The sequence below is a fragment of the Schistocerca piceifrons genome, chromosome 6 (assembly GCF_021461385.2).
Source record: "Schistocerca piceifrons isolate TAMUIC-IGC-003096 chromosome 6, iqSchPice1.1, whole genome shotgun sequence".
Taxonomy (NCBI): domain Eukaryota; kingdom Metazoa; phylum Arthropoda; class Insecta; order Orthoptera; family Acrididae; genus Schistocerca; species Schistocerca piceifrons.
The window spans coordinates 547,053,961-547,072,618 of NC_060143.1; positions in this window are offsets into that span (position 1 = coordinate 547,053,961).

Consider the following 18,658-nt stretch of genomic DNA (forward strand, 5'->3'; position numbering starts at 1 on the left):
TTTGTATTTTTTTTTTTGTTGTTGAGGAGTTTGTTATACTTAACACCCAGAATTGAAGACAAAGATTTTGAGCAGTAATCAAAACTTTAAAAATAACAATGATGGCTAAACTGAAAAAGTTTTAAGCTCAATATTTTTTCAATAATCATTATGTCGATGTTTTTTCTAAGTACCAAAAATAGAAAACGTGTACAAAGACTCTTAATTTGGCTTTTTTTAGGTACTTGATACTGTGAAATGACAAGGTACCAATGATGCTCGATGAGGGGGTCCCCGAGAAAATTTTGTTGGGAATCCCTGGTATAGAGTATAGGTGACTGTATTGGATGTGTGTATAATGTATTGTTCTAGTTTGTGTTGTATGACGACGATGAAAGGGGGAGGCTGAGAGTCAGTGGCGGCACATAGCATGAGTATTGGGGCAAAGCGCTTTCTACGCCAAAGTACCGTTATCCAAGATGGCGGCGATGATGTCACCCAACCCCAAGGGGAATTCTACGCCAAACTGACATCAGTTGATAACATCATCCAGGATGGCGGCCATGACGTCAGCTGATGATGCAAGTACCATTATCCAAGATGGCAGGAAAGTGCCACGCCCCCCCTGCCACATCCCCCTGATGGGAAGTTCCACTTCAAACAGGATAATGCGTCACACCATGGTTATCTATACTAACGAAAGAAAACATCAGGAAGATAGGTCATTTGGGATACCTTCACTAACCTAAGTCACCCGACCGCCACCTCGTCCTAGGAACTGGCTCGAACTTTGAGTTTTGGTGGTAAAGATAAGTCAATTGGTGTATCTCTACTAACCTAAGAAAATCATTGGAAGATAAATCACTTGGGCTACACCCACGAACCTAAGACACCCAACCACCACCTCCTCCTAGTAGGGATTCACGGGAAAAGGACTCGACCAGTGTTGGATATAAGTCTTTACTTAAACAATTTGATGCAGTAGAGCCATCCAGTGTGTTCGCCACAAGGTCCAAACTCCAGCTTACCTAGCACACAGTACTGCAGCCAGAGGAAGCTCTCATCCATGATGTAATCCAAGATGGCTGGGGAAAATGGCGACAGACAGTGTCTCCACCAAGAGATCTAGAGTTCAACTGACCTAGTAGACACTGCTGCCACCAGAGGGAGCTGTTGTCTGTTCCGTGATGTAACCCAAAATGGGGGTGAGGTGTGGGGGAAAATGGCCGGAAATGAACTCTGCCTGTGCTGTACATGAGTCTTTATTTTGCAGGCAGTCTCTCCACCACGAGATCTAGAGTCCAATTGACCTAGCACACAGTACTGCCGCCAGAGGGTGTTGTCATCCCTCCTGTGATGCAATCCAAGATGGTGGTCTGGAGGGGGAAAATGGCGTGAAAATGACTCAGCCTGCGCTGGGCTGCTGGGGAGAGTAAGGAAGGAGTGTATTAATTTTGGAAGATTTTATTTACGGACATTTATTTTATTTATGGATATTTATCACACTGGCACAAAACACTTGCCCTGATGTGCTAGGGGTCACAATGCACAGTCTGCAGACCTGTAAACTACTTCTAAATAACGCTCCCCAGATACACAAACAACTCCTAATTTACCAAAATAATTTCAACACAGATATGCAGACTCCTCCTAAATAATGCAGTACACTGATGTGCAGACTCGAAATCGTAAACTGTCCAAATAATACATAGCACAGCCTACAGACCTGCTCGCAAAATAATGGAACAGACATGCAATCAACACTCGCAAGCACCTTCCTCCACCCCCTGTCCACTAGATCACACAGGAGCCTACAGGCAGCCACAGCTAAGTGACGCGGCCGTCAGCTGTCAAACCACACACAGGTGCCCTCAAGCATGAGGGAGCGACATCCCTTTCATACTTGATACCTGAGAAATTCCTCTTGAAATATGTGATCACCCAGCTGCCGTTGATGACGGGATCAGATGGGAGTGAAGACCTATTTTCAAAGTGCAGAAGCTCCAATGTGGGCCGCACGCGCATGTGTTTGCCACTGCTGCTGTGAACCCTCTCTCTCCCTGCGGTCCGGCAAAGAGCTGATTGCTGAGCGACGCTGCAGAAATTCATTCCAGAATAGCACATGCTGTTTTCTCCCCAATGATTATAACTGACCATGCGTGATGTGTCCAGCCATGCCCGCATCTCGTGGTCGTGCGGTAGCGTTCTCGCTTCCCACGCCCGGGTTCCCGGGTTCGATTCCCGGCGGGGTCAGGGATTTTCTCTGCCTCGTGATGGCTGGGTGTTGTGTGCTGTCCTTAGGTTAGTTAGGTTTAAGTAGTTCTAAGTTCTAGGGGACTGATGACCATAGATGTTAAGTCCCATAGTGCTCAGAGCCATTTGAAACATTTTTTTTTTTTTTTGTCCAGCCATGCCTGCATACCTAATGTGGCTCATGCCTCATGGTGGAATGCTCGTCCTGCTGTCAATATACCTCCCAGGAATGTTGAACGTTCACACAGCTGAAAGCCTGTGCACACTTGCGACAAACACCCTCAATCATAAAAGCAGTCTCCTTGTTTGGAAACAGATCACTGTCTAAACACAGACGGGAGCGATTCAGAGCAATTATACAAACAGAATTCGATCACTGTCATACAGAAGAGAAAAAAAAGTCATGAATTTTCGGTATCCTACAGCTACAGGTCTGGAGATGTCCTAATGCCACAGTGGCAGATGAGTAACGGCATCCCGTCAGAGATAGATGGTATGCTTCAACTTGTCTTTGAACATTTGCTTTCTCATAACTTTCTGTACATAAATTGCCTCCATCTTGTTCGAATCAGTTTGTAGATGCTCCTACATCCTGGCACAAATGTTGTCTTGTGAATGAATCTAGCATTATGATTTGCTCTTATCGAATTTACGCGCCAAATTACTGATGCCACCAGTGTGGAAGCACCGTCCAACTTTTTTCCTCTTTCTGCAGACAAGGCTTTCAGTTGCAGAAAACTATTTTAGAAAGACCACCCTATTGCACCGACAGTTAAACTCTCCCATGTGCCCTAAATATCGTCAAATATGGTAAGACTCTTAGTCAGTTACGCTGCTCGCCCACTAAGGACAAGAGCTTGAATATGAAAATGTGAAATCGACCTGCGACCCATAAACATATCACCGCGTACCCTATATATCGTCAAATATGGAAAGACTCGTGCTCAGCTACACTGCTCTCCCACCAAGGACAGGAAGTTGAATATTAGAACCTGAAACCGATCAATATATCACCACGTATTTTATCGATCAAGTAAAAATGCTATTAGTATCCTGCGTAATACAAAGTCAACCCTTTAACATCATTCGTACATATAGCATGAAGACAGACAGCACAGTACATATACTCGTGACACTAAGGCATGCACCCCCAATGCGTGACCTGAACACCCTCAGAGGACCAAAGTCACTCTCTGAACTGTTCTACAAATTCAGGCTCACTTCCCCTCGGCAGAAGCGCGTTACTGTTTCTGGTCCGAACCTGACTGCTTGCTTGCTTGCTTTTCTACACCCATCTCCAGGCTCTGGGATTACAAGAACACATGTATTTTCGCATGGTTCACCATAATATTATACCATTTCGCGCTACTTCTCGATATCAAGCACGCAGCAGTAGCCTACCAATCGCTCGTGCATGGTAATTCCGAAGATAGAGACTGGAAATAATTTATCTACAAACCCGAAACTTTAGAGTTTATCCCGTCTGCGAACACCTTTAAGTGAAAAAAACTCGAAACAAATAGAGGAAATAGATATTTCCGCTCGCTAATACCGATATCGGTGATGTAACAGATTCCAAATCATCCCTATTGTTGTGTCTAGACAAGACAGCCTAGACACAATGACAGGAAGCCGAAAGGCACGCGCTACGCTCACGCAGATGGGCGTGAGGTCTGAAACAGGATACGTAATGAATGCTATAAAGAAAAGTACGTAGCTTCTGGAATACTTAACTTTAATCCATCATTTTGGTACATCTGGAGCTTGTGGCGATACAAGTGAGACTCTTTAGATACATGCAATGTTACTAATGGCGCCTTGCTAGGTCGTAGCCATTGACTTAGCTGAAGGCTATTCTAACTATCTGCTCTGCAAATGAGCGAGGCTTCCACAGTGTGCATCGCTAGCTACGTCGTCCGTACAACTGGGGCGAGTGCTAGTCCGTACCTCGAGACCTGCCTTGTGGTGGCGCTCGGTCTGCGATCTCTGACAGTGGCGACACGCGGGTCCGACATGTACTAATGGACCGCGGCCGATTTAAAGCTACCACCTAGCAAGTATGGTGTCTGGCGGTGACACCACACCTATAATTTACAAAGTCAAATAACGTGTTTCTCATGTATAGAGAACCAGCAAACGTGCCTTCCACATGTTAGATGCACACACGACAATCGATGTTCTCTCAACTAAATAAAGACGCGAAATGTGCAGAAGCAGTCAACTGAACAATTTACATTGGAGGGAATAGCAGTCCAGTGCAAACGCACCTCCATATTCAATCTTCTCAAATTTCCACGTGACATGAAAGCTATCCAACACATACTAAGTATTAGCTCGCTATTCGGTCGTCTAGAGGACAACACGGTTAATTCATCTTTATTCCTATATTCCTACTGGCCTCTCCAGTCTGATAGCTCCTACCATTAACAGGAAACGTTAATCACCCCGCACAGGTCACCAGCGCTGCGGGCTGAGCAAGAACAGGTAAAAGCATCATCCAAAGAAATCGCACACATATATATTTTATCCCTGTACTTACAACTAAATGTTACAATTGCAGTCTCAGTTGAACGGCATTCAACAATAAGCGAAGTATCGGAAATACACCCTCTTGACGGTTATTGCTACGGAAATTGAAATATCAGTACCATTCTTACGACTTGACATACTCTTCCCTTTGCTATCACGGTACTCGACGTCAAATCCATACTTTCCTTTGCACATGTCTGATCACAAACACATTGTTTATAAGCCTAATGCTCAAGGTGAACCTATCACGCATCCCCCATTACTACTAAGTATAATACTTCGTCAATAACTGATCGCTGGCGATACGAGATGATACTGAGAGAAAATCAACGATGGGTGGACATGTCTCATAGGTTTTTCCCTCGAGTGCTACCACTGTGTCTTAGAAAGAGAGGCGTAATCGGCCAGATGTTTAGAAAACCCGATCGCGACAATTAATGTATGTATGGTTCTACATGTGCACACAAACATCCATGTTAAAAGCTATACCGGCTTTATAAATCGAGGTATCACATTACCTCTGAATGAGGCGGTTCTTTTTCTGGACAAATACTGAGACGGGGATCGTAGGAGTGTATACTATCAGACCAACACGTCGCAGACGATGCAACCTCGTAATAAAATCGCTGGATTTTGAAAGTGAATCGGCTAAGGAGCGTGGTATGTAAGCAGTATTTGCCTCGCCCCCTCACCGTCCCAGCAACATATTTCTACAGTACTTGTAACGTTTTCTGTCTCAATACCAAGTCAGAGGTTCCGTGATATATCCACTAAGTTATAGGCGATGACGGATTGAGAAGGATCACAAACAGTAGTAGTAGATGATGTGCTGATTGAGGTGGTAAGAAAATGTACACTAGCTACTCACATCTCTTGTGTTACGCTATCCGCTAGAAATGATGTCCATGATTTGAAATCAGTTCTTTGCATTCAAGCACACACCTGTGTTGGATCCTATTGACAACTCCTTTAATGATTACAACCACTACTCTGTCATATTTCTGGCACTACCACATCTCGAAACCAGTCAACTTTCTCTAATCTATCTGCTACAGTAGAATTCCAACGTGGTTTCAGTCACCCCCTACGCATCTTGCAACTGCTCCCGTTTCTACAGCTTTCCGCATGTGATCGTTCTAGTGTAAGTCGGAACTAAGCTGGTGTCAGAGTAAACTATGTCCACCACCTCCTGCAATCCATGCTGAAACAGGCGAAGCTGAGTTACTGCGATAGAACTGTGTTATGACCATTTGACGGAAATGACGCCTGCTCCTGCAATGCGAAGTAGTATAAAACACAGTACTGGAACTGGGGGAGGGACGTGGATTTTGCTACTGCATTATCGTGCTTCTCCAAAATACATACAAATACTACAGATCCATGTCCATTCACATCTATCTCCGCAACATGCTATCCTCGTTATTCTGTACCATCCATCGGAGAAAAATCACGACCTATAAAAGCTCAACTAACTTCATCCGATAGATAACTAGATAAGATTTTTACCGCATCTCCCTCCTCCCATATACTGAAAACAAATACCGAATGCATGCAGGCTTGAGCAAATTGTAACGATCCTATTAAATATACAAGTATTGATCAACTTCACAGACCAGTTTAAAGTTCCATCACCTGTACTGTAGGAGGATGACCATGTGCCACAGACCACACTGTAAGCCACAAGAGACACTACCTGTGACCCTGTCTCATTGTTTGAAACATAATTTTTTTTCTGCCCTAACACTCTTTGTACACTGCCAAACATTTTGTTTTTCTACCACAACATCGAAGTGTGTGTCAGGTTCTAAACCGACATTATGATGTTCTGATCCACTGCCTCTCACAGACAGTAAGGACATCACCCCAAAGTACTGTTATCCAAGAAGTCATACTGTGATGCGAATGATGTCATTCAAGATAGCTGCTTGAAGCCGGCTGATGACTCGATTTAAGTCATTCATTAAGACGTTCTGATCCACTGCCTCTCTCAGACAGCAAGGACATCACCCCAAACTACTGTGATGTGATTGACATCATTCAAGATAGGTGCTGCGACATCGTCTGATGACACGATTTACACCATTCATTAAGACGTTCTGATCCATGGCCTCTCGCAGGCAACATCACCCCAAAGAACAGTATTGCAAGACATCAGGTGATGACTCGATTGATGTCATTCAAGATGACTGCCATGACGTCAGCTGATGACACAAGTGCCACTGCCCAAGGTGGCTGGAAAGTGCCACACAGCCACTGCCAAGCCCGCCATGGAAGTTTGAATTTTGGAGGGAAGCTAGGTCAATTGGGCTACCTTTAGATGTCGCACTGAAAGACCTGAGTCGAAAAAAGGCCCCGGGAGTAGACAACATTCCATTAGAACTACTGATGGCCTTGAGAGAGCCAGTCATGACAAAACTCTACCATCTGGTGAGCAAGATGTATGAGACAGGCGAAATACCCACAGACTTCAAGAAGAATATAGTAATTCCAATCCCAAAGAAAGCAGGTGTTGACAGATGTGAAAATTACCGAACTATCAGTTTAATAAGTCACAGCTGCAAAATACTAACACGAATTCTTTACAGACGAATGGAAAAACTGGTAGAAGCGGACCTCGGGGAAGATCAGTTTGGATTCCGTAGAAATGTTGGAACACGTGAGGCAATACTAACCTTACGACTTATCTTAGAAGAAAGATTAAGAAAAGGCAAACCTACGTTTCCAGCATTTGTAGACTTAGAGAAAGCTTTTGACAACGTTAACTGGAATACTGTCTTTCAAATTCTGAAGGTGACAGGGGTAAAATACAAGGAGCGAAAGGCTATTTACAATTTGTACGGAAACCAGATGGCAGTTATAAGAGTCGAGGGGCATGAAAGGGAAGCAGTGGTTGGGAAGGGAGTGAGACAGGGTTGTAGCCTCTCCCCGATGTTATTCAATCTGTAAATTGAGCAAGCAGTAAAGGAAATAAAAGAAAAATTCGGAGTAGGTATTAAAATTCATGGAGAAGAAGTAAAAACTTTGAGGTTCGCCGATGACATTGTAATTCTGTCAGAGACAGCAAAGGACTTGGAAGAGCAGTTGAACGGAATGAACAGTGTCTTGAAAGGAGGATATAAGATGAACATCAACAAAAGCAAAACGAGGACAATGGAATGTAGTAGAATTAAGTCGGGTGATGCTGAGGGAATTAGATTAGGAAATGAGACACTTAAAGTATTAAAGGAGTTTTGGTATTTGGGGAGCAAAATAACTGATGTTGGTAGAAGTATAGAGGATATAAAATGTAGACTGACAATGGCAAGGAAGGTGTTTCTGAAGAAGAGAAATTAGTTAACATCGAGTATAGATTTAAGTGTCAGGAAGTCGTTTCTGAAAGTATTTGTATGGAGTGTAGACATGTATGGAAGTGAAACGTGGACGATAAATAGTTTGGACAAGAAGAGAATAGAAGCTTTCGAAATGTGGTACTGTGTAAACCATATTATTTCTGCTGTCAGCATAACACTGGGTGATTTTAAGTAAAAGTCAGTTAAAACGTAAGGAAACTAGAAGAATATGGCTGTGTTGTGGAGGGTTTCCAAACTGATGTCCAAAAGTGATTGACGACCTCTACATTTAAACTCATCTGTCATAGTGACAGAATAAATGATGGCTCTGCAGTCCCTTTCGACTGATTCCTCATATTGCAGTAATGTACGCGATCACTGTTTCGCGGTTAGCAACCCCAAGAAGGTGAACCCATCCACAAAACTCCTTCCCCAACTCAAACAAGTGCTGTCAGTCAATCATTAAGTGGTAACAAACAGTGTACCAATGCATGAATGGGATGGAAATGACACTGCCAATGTGCTGTAATAGTAAGCATCACAGTTGATAACGTGAACAATTTTAGCAATTTTACAGTAGCTTCAATACCGGCCAGTGATGTGACAGCATGTTTCCCCAATTTCAGTGTCACAGCTAAACTGCCCCTTCTCTACTTTGCGAGTATGATTGCGAATGTAGATACATTATGCAGTACATCCATTCAGTGTCAATTCTCGAACACATAAATCATCAAAGAATACCAGACAGCGCTCTACATATTTCTGACACCTTGAGCATAGTGATTTACGATCTATCTATTTGCGTATGAGAGTCACAGAGCATTCTCGCTGTCTTAGGGTAAAATTAGGGAGTCAAAGACCCTCATCACACTGTCATTGACCACCTCACCCTGCAGCACCGTTACCGAATTAATCTGCAACCGGCTAGAAGTAGGGCGATACACTCCACGTCTCTGGAATGAATGGAGCTGTCCAAGTCCTCACCCGTCCAAGTGCACGAGATTTCTCAAGATGCACCCATGTTGAGGAGTTTAACACTCCTTATTGATGTATAGCAACAGATTTCAAAGTATGTGATGTAACAGCTGACGGTTAAGAAGAACAAGAAACAAATGATTTTTATGCACGATGTAACTTCAGCTGGATGGAGTTCGACGCATTTTTACGTAAATCAACCAAGCTATCAACTCTAAAGTATTGTTCTAGAGTCTAGGATCGGTACCTGGAAGGTATTAGTAAGAGAGAACATAAACGCACGCACTCCTAGGGCTACAACGTACTGCAATTAAAATGGACTGTAAAGTTAGATCGCTTTTGTTTCCAATCTATCACTCGTATGGAATGTAGCGCTGTTAATATTCCAATGTAAGAAATATATTACAAGTGCAGGACATACATCCTTCTTCTCAGTTCTTCCCAGTTTCTCTACGATAAACTGTGTTATCGAACAGTTAAGCGAAAAAACTACTTCCTTAAAACACTGGCTCTGTGTAATACAAGTACAATATAGCGTTCCGGAGATGTATAGCGCCCACTGTTCACATCCGATAACGGTTTGGAAATTATACTATGCCTGCATCAGCTCTACATAAAATGATCGTTAGTAACAGTGAATACCTCTTACAAGGAAACAGATAAACGCATAGCAGCAGCATCCAACATGTGAAAATTACAAGTCATTCTGTCACTAACTCTGTGAGCAGCACACCTGTCAGGCAAACGTGTACATGGGAATTGCAATGCTTCACAAGCACCTATCGCTAACTTAGTTATGACGCTGAAGTCCCGATTTTACACCCAAGATGGGACAGGGGGGATGGAGTACATCGCATAAGGCAAAGTTCGTTTAGAGGAATGTGTCATGTTTCATCACACATGAGATGGAATTCCTCTGATGACCGACAGGTTTACCGTTAACGATCGCAAGTAGACAGTGCTTAAAACCACATACAGAACACGTGGCTGTATACGAGTAGAATGCAGACTGTGTCACGTGACTGAGGCATCCTGACAGAACAGTGGAAAAAAAGATCTGCAGCAACTTCTCCTTCTATAGAATGTATCATCAGTCAACCATTAAATCATACCTCATTACAGCTCTACCTCAATCAACCACACCGTCCACTCTCTGTTATCCTGTTATGTGAGCGACCGGTAGGCTACTGCTGTGTGCTTGATACCGAGAATTAGTGTGAAATGGTACAATATTATGGTGAACCATACGAAAGTATATGTGTTCTTGTAATCCCAGAGTCGGAGATGGGTGTAGAAAAGCAAGCAAGCAAGCAATCAGGTCTGGACCAGAAACAGTAATGCATTTGTGCTGAGGGGAAGCGAGCCCGAATTTGTAGAACAGGTCTGAGAGTGACTGCAGTCTGCTGAGGGTACTGTGGCCACCTGTCGCGCATTGATGCTGTAGTGCCGCGAGTACATGTACTGTGCTGTCTGTCTTTATAGTATATGTATGAATGATGTAAAAGGGCGAATTTGTATGCTTACTACATCGACATGGTATGCAGTTATATATTGCTTGGTTGGAGAACAGTTTCACACTCTAATATTCAAGCTCCTGTCCTCAGTAGGAGGGCAGTGTAATTAAGAGTCTTTCTGTATTTGATGATATGTATGGCACATTGCGAGGTTTAGTTGTCGGTGTGACATGGCGATCAGTGTAAGATAGTTTTTTGCCTCTGAAAGTCCTGTCTGCAGAAAGAAAGAAAAGGTGGATGGTGCTTCCACACTGACAGCATCAGTAATTCGGTGGGTAAATTCGATAACAGCCAATCATAATCCCACATTAATTCACAAAACATCCATTGTGTTGGGATAGAGTTGTCCCTACATAGTGATGCTAATGTTTGCGTATGTTGAATGCTGGAAGGGTAACAGGTGATGGACAGGTTTATTATGTGCTATTTTCGTAAACAGGTTCTGTAAGGCAAGAATTTCCGTGGATACAAGCTGAGACATCATGAAAACTCCTACAAAAGGGCACGTTAAGTATTTCTGGGACACTATGCAATTTACTAGATTTCGACTCAGTTCTTATTTTAGATAGCCATGTGGCTTCAGTATAACACTAAGAAAGTTGCTAGATGTGCTTGCGATGGTATGTAGCTATGTGTGATGATGCTTCAGCCACATGTCATGCATGGTCCGTCAGAATCACTAGGGAGAAAGCAGCTTGTGCTATTCTGGAACGGATTTCTGCAGCGTCGCTTGGCAATTAGCTCTTCCCCGGACTGCTAGTAGAGGGAGGGTTCACGCCAGCAACGGCAAACACATGTGCAAGCAATCCACCTTGGACCATCTGCACTCTGTAAATAGGTCATCGCTCCCATCTGGTTGCGTCAGCAACGATGTCTAGGTGAACACATATTTCGAGAGGAATTTCTCAGGTAGCAAGTACGAAAGGGATGTCGCTGCCTCATGCGTGTGGGACCTGAATGGGCATCTGCATGTCACTTTTGGCGGGGTGTTGGAGCATTCTGACTTCTGGGAGCGTGTGCGGTAGCCTCCTGTGCGGTCCAATGGACAGGGGGTAGCGGGCAGTGTCTGCATATGTTGTTTGCATGTCAGTTGCATTATTTTGCATGCAGGTCTGTAGGCTCCATTACGCATTATAAGGACAGTCTAAAAGTACTGAGAGTGTCTACACATCAGTGTACTGCATTATTAGGAGGATTCTGAATGTCAGTACTGAAATTATTTCGAAAATTAGAGTTGTTTGGGTGTCTGCAGAGTGTTATTTAAGTGTAGTTTACAGCTCTGTGGGCTGCATGGTGTGACCTCAAGCCTGTGTTTTGTATCAGTGTGATAAATATACTGTCTCTCAGAAGCGTTCCCTATATAAATTGTTCCAAAATAAACGAAGTACACTCCTTCCTTACTCCCTCCAGCAGCCCAATGCAGGCTGAGTCATTTTCGCGCCATCTTCTCCCTCCAGACCACGATCTTGGATTACATCACAGGAGGGATGACAGCATCCTCTGGTGGCAGTATTGTGTACTAGGTCACTTGGAGTCTAGATCTTGTGGTGGAGACAATGCCTGCAAAATAAAAACTTATGTTCAGCACAGGCAGAGTCGTTTTCCCTCCATTCTCCCCCCCCTCCCCCCATCTCGTATTACATCACAGAATGGATGACAGTGTTCTCTGGTGGTGGTATTGTGTACTAGGTCACTTGGAGTCTGGACCTCATGGCAAACACACTGGATGGTGGTGCTGCCTCTAATTGTTTCAATAAAGACTGGTGCATAATTTCGACAGTTGATGATTAGCAAGCATGTTTGCAGAGTCTTTTAAGTGGATTATTATTTTGACAATTTGTGGGTTGTTTCAATCTCTGTACATAAAGGTATTGCATTATTTATGAGTGGTTTGCAGGTCTGCAGGCTGTGCAATGCGTTATTTTGACAGTTTACAATTAGCAAGTGCATGTGCAGAGCATCATACGTGAGTTATTTAGGAGTAGTTTGCAGGTCTGTAAGATGTGTGGCATGGCAGAGCGTGTTTTCTATATTCCATCCCTAAATAAATTGTTCCAAAATTAATACTCTCCTTCCTCTCTCCAGTTGCCCACTGCATGCTGAGTCCTTTTCCCACCAGCCCCTTGAAGTGGTGGCGGTTAGGTGACTTAGGTTAGTCCAAATGCCCTTTCTTTCCAGCCATTTTCTTAGGTTAGTAGAGATAGCCCAAGTGACCTTTCTTTACCACCAAAATTCAATCTTGGCACCAGTTCATAGGATGAAGTGGCAGTCGGATGACTTAGGTTAGTAAGGGAGCCAAATTGGCCTATTTTCCCATCGTTTTCTTATGTTACTACAGATAACCATGGCGTCATCCATTATCCAGATGAAATTTGAACTTCTAGTCATTTTTCTGAGGGACGGGAGGGAGGTTAGGTTAGTGGAGGTAGCCCAATTGACCTATTTTCCCACCAAAATTCAAACTTCGCGCCAAAATCCGGCTTCTTGTTTGACGCCACAGCCGCCATCTTAAATGACACCATGCGCTGTTGCCAAGTCTACACGTCGCCATCTTGGATGAAATCATCGCCGCCATCTTGGACACACCTGGCAACAATGCAGAGTGGCTGAAAATGCAGGTTGTCCCAATACTTATGGGGAGTGGTTCGCAATTAGTTCACCTCTTACTTTAGCAACAGACAACAAAAGGTCATTATCCACAATGTTGAGAATGGCTGTGATATGGGGTCTGAGTGGGGTACAGTCAGATGGGGGTTCCCCAGGGATCAGTGTTGGGGCCACTTCTGTTCCTTATTTATATAAATGATGTGCCCTGTAGTATTATGCATATCTCTAAAATATGTCTGTTTGCTGAGGACACTAGCTTGGCATTAAAGGATGTTGTGTGTGACATTGGCTCGGTTTCAAAAAGTGCAGTTCAGGATGTAAGTTCATCGCTTGTAGAAAGTAGACTAAGTCACAGTAAGACTCAGTTTTTACAGTTTTTAACACATAATTCAACAAAAGCCGACGTTTTAATTTCACGGAATGGGCATATGATTAGTAAAACTGAACAGTTCAAATTTCTAGGTGTTCAGATAGATAGTAAACTGTCATGGAAAGCCCACATTCAGGATCTTGTTCAAAGACTTAGTGCTGCCATTTTTACTATTCGAACGGTATCTGAAGTAAGTGATCGTCGACACGAAAATTAGTCTACTTTGCTTTTTTTCATTCGCTTATGTCGTATGGTATTATATTTTGAGGTAACTCTTCTCATTCTAAAAGGATGTTTTTGGCACAGAAACGGGCAGTTCGGGCAATAAGTGGTGTAAGTTCGTGAACCTCTTGTCCATCCCTGTTCACTAGCCTCTGAATTTTGACATTGGACTCTCAATATATACATTCTTTACTGTTATTTCGTGTTAATAATGTCAGCTTATTCCCAAGAATAAGCAGCTTCCACTCAGTTAATACTCGGCAGAAATCAAACCTGCACTTGGATCGGACTTCCTTAACTCTTGTGCAGAAAGGTATTCAGTGTCCTGCTGCATCCAATTTCAATAAGTTACCAAAAGAACTAAAAAATCTTAGCAGTAATCCACGCGCTTTCAAATCGAAACTGAAGAGTTTCCTCATGGGTCACTCCTTCTATTATGTCGAGGAGTTCCTTGAAAAATTTAGCTGATATTTATTGTAGTGCTGATAGCGTTTACTTAAATTTATGGACTGACTTTTTTAAGGTTCATGAACATTTATTTCTATCTGTTATTACGTTTATGTTGTAATTTCATGTACTGACACGTTCCATGGATCTTGGAGATTTGCTCCTCAATTTGGTCCTACGGAACTTGACGTGTAAATAAACAAATAAATTCGGTATACTCAAGTATTCTGCAGCAAACTGACTTTAAGGATATTGGTATTTGTATGTTCGTTCTGTTACATTTGTTATACACGGGATAAGTGGTCAGACTTTGTCACTAACTGAAACGCAAGAAACATTCGTACTATCGAACATTTCAGGCCTGTAGCACTACTGGCACGCTACGATACTTCAGTACCGTGTATCAGTGCACCAACCATTCGACGATCGAGGAAACCTAATTAATATGCTGAGACACTCCGCTCTCTTTGCTCCGACTAGGGATGCGTGAGTCTGCACAACGGCGGTGTAGTACAAGTTGTCGCCTGGGGTCACACCCAGCCGCAGTGAATCACCGGTTGCTGACTCTGCAGCTGTTCCGCTGATAACGTAGCACGATAGCAGCCGCATAGGCACCAGGTGGACTGTGTCGTCAGAGAGCTAGCGAGTGAATCATTTCAGAGAGATATCTGACTCATTCTTCACAGGTGACACAGGAATTCCGAACCTCTGCATTATCTGCAGATACGATTTTACCTGTGACACCGAACGAGGCTTATAAGAGATAAGCGATTAATTTCCTCAGATATCACACGAAGCAACAGATCTTGCCTCGATCTGCAAATTTGTCACAAACGCGTGATGATACCAAGGGGTACCGAATGGCGTCCTGTAAATTATTCCCAGTGGAATTTTCATCCGCGAATGTGGAGGGAAGGTGCACTAATCGCTCCATTAGAGCTCCAACTTGCCAACTTATTTTTGACCTATTTTGTATCTGTATCGATATTTCTATGTCAGTTTGTAATACTGCTTATGTACAATGTTGTATCTGTCATGGAAATTCTTTGACTATGTATATCTGTTTCTGTTATGTGAATTTTTGAACGATGTTGTTTAAGTTATGCTTGTGAATTTAAATAACTACTGAAATGATTGTCATTTAGTGTACAATTAATGACTTGGTCCATAATTAGGGACCATAGGGTTAAACGTAAAAGATGTGAGGAAGCCTCGCAGCTATGGAAGTAGTCTGGCGGAGTGGAAAAGGTGTGGCAAGTGGCAACTCGTCTTTTGTGACGGGTAAGGAGTATGGGCTGAGCGGTGGTGTGGTTAACACCTCGCTAGCAGTAGCGGATCATTGTGGCTCATATTCTTGGAGTTTTGAGGCCAGAAGAGCTTCAGGGCAGTAATGATGGGCCTCGGTTGCTGCGCTTGGTGATACCATCATCGTGGCATGGTATTTGGTCCTATAAAACTGTAAGTCCAACGCCAACGCCAACTGGTACGACTGCATCGCCGCCAGATTAATAGCCGCTGCAAATTACGCCACCTGTACCACCAGCCTTCCATTAAATTGTTTATATTTGGCACTCTGTAAATGTACCAAGTATTTATGAAATTTCGTTGATTTTATAATAATAACTGTAGCGTTGCTAAAAACTCTCTATTACACCCATGATTATCCCAAATCTGGACAGGAATCCTATCCTAGCGAATTTAATTCCGAGTGTCCTAATTTCTTATGAGAAAGTGGTTAAACTTGAATTTAATGTTGTTTCGTCATTTGCACAGCCAAATGCAATTTTGAGTAGGTCAAAAGACTGCTTATGAAAGCACATTTGTTATTTAAAGAGCAATAGTTTGTTGTGCTTTACTTAATTAATAATTAATGATAAGAACACTTACAATTTCTCATACATAATGGCGTGTTCTTGTTAATGAGCGTGGTTCTCCAGATCCTGCAGATCGTGAACGTTTAAGGGTCCTCATGTACTAGACTAGTTAGTTAATGAAGCAATCCAAATGCTCCTTCAGAGCCAGTGTAATTAGATTTTTATTGTGTTTAATTGCTTCAAACCGAGTTTAAGAAAGAACTATTTACTGAGTTGTCTAATGTAATGCAAGTTGGTTAATGCACAGGCATAGAGACCCTTTATTATGCAGTGAAGTTATAGATTATGATCATTAGCAGCCGCCTGATTTAAATTTAGAATCATTTCAAAGATTTTCCCTATACAGTATTGCTACTAGTTTCTGGCTCTGAGCACTATGGGACTTAACTTCTATGGTCATCAGTCCCCTAGAACTTAGAACTACTTAAACCTAACTAACCTAAGGACATCACACACATCCATGCCCGAGGCAGGATTCGAACCTGCGACCGTAGCAGTCGCGCGGTTCCGCACTGAGCGCCTTAACCGCGAGACCACCGCGGCCGGCTTCACGTATGTCGGCAATTGGTTTTATAAATAGTTCATTTAAGGTACGTGTTGTTGAAAGGCATATGTCTCTGTTTACTATCTCATTAGCCATTTATTTGTTAGTAGCACATGTAGTGAGTGTGTGTGTGTGTGTGTGTGTGTGTGTGTGTGTGAAGGAAAGTTAGGTTAGCCTTAGTACTGCATTGTGCTTTATCATTTCATTTGACACAATAATGCCTAATTAGGCTGGCGACTTGTTTTAATATGTAATGTTACAACTTACTTTTGTGCTGGGAGAACGTCTGTTCTAGACCCACAGTTTACTATTGTTTATACTCTGCTGGAGTTTTCCGGAAACGAATCCTAGTTTGATTGTTCTGTTTCCATATGTTGTGACTTGGCAAGACAGCCAAGCCACTATGAGAGGAAGGCGAAAGGCACGCGTTTAAGCTCACGTACGATGGCGTGAGGTCTGGAAAATGACAAGGAATTGAGACTAGCAAAAAAGGTACATAGCTGCTGGAATACTTAACTTTAATCCATAATTGGTGAACATCGGTCTGACGGTACATGCATCACAAGATAAATAGCAAATGATAATGGCGCCTTGCTAGGTCGTAGCAAATGACGTAGCTGAAGGCTATGCTAACTATCGTCTCGGCAAATGACAGCGTAATTTGTCAGTGAACCATCGCTAGCAAAGTCGGCTGTACAACTGGGGCGAGTGCTAGGAAGTCTCTCTAGACCTGCCGTGTGGCGGCGCTCGGTCTGCAATCACTGATAGTGGCGACACGCGGGTCCGACGTATACTACCGGACCGCGGCCGATTTAAAGGCTACCACCTATCAAGTGTGGTGTCTGGCGGTGACACCACACCATAAGGTCATCTCACGGTCACATGTCGCAAAAATTCCTCGCAAAAGGTATAACGTTAGCATCAATTGCCGCTGAAGGCGACCCGTGGTATCGCTACAAACTAACCGTGAAGCGCACTGAGATGCCCGAACAAGAAACGTGATCTGAACTAAGACAACCAAAATGCCGACGTTTGCATCGACTTTGCAGCGGTCTTCTTCAGGCCGACTAACTGCTGGATTCTGATGGTGTTCTTCCCATAAATACTTCCGCTGTCAGCTGGCTACTGACTTCACATTCTGGGATACCAGTTACACAGTACGAAGTGAAGATTGCTGTGGAAGGGTGGCAATACAACAGCCTATTGCTCGAGGTACTCTGTCAATAACGAATCGGCAGCCTGTTCCTAGGGGGTAGCGTTTCCCTGCGACGAAATGCTGATGTTGCAAGGCAGCTCTCCCGTGGCCGCTTGTTACAGTGTGTACAGTAATTATGAAATTTTTACAATCAGAAGTAATCAAATTCATTTTGTTTACTGTTGGAAACAATCGGAAAATTTGTTGTTAGTGACTGAATCTTCAGAAACTACAATGGAAAACATGAAATCCAAATCAAGAACACGGGAAAAAAGTCGTATCTCTTCTACTTGCCAGTATAAGCTTTAAAATAAATATAAGATAAAATATGATACACGCGATGTACATAAGATGCGTTGCCATGCTAGTCACAAGGCCAGGAACATGCACGTATATGGGTCACGTAAGCTGTACATAGTTCCTCCTGCCACTCCTGCCTATCCCTGTGTACGTCCTCTTTGACTCCAAAACAAATTTTCTTTATGATTATGATTGTGTACAGTATTGTCGAAGTGGAAGATGTTTAAGGGTTATAAAATTGTACATTACGTAAGTTATACTTGGAAAGGGCAGTGTGTGCGTCATTATGCAACTTACGTAATAACAAAACAAATTCCTTAAAGTGACGTTGAACACCATTATTTTTCAAATGAAATGGACAGTGTGTGCATCATAACACAACTTACGTAATAATAAATAAATTATTAAAGTGACGTAGCACACCATTATTTTTCATATGAAACAATATATAACTACCGAACCCGGGATTACTTCACAGTCGCTAAAAATGTGTGGGAATTGTATATATGTCCTAAGCTAC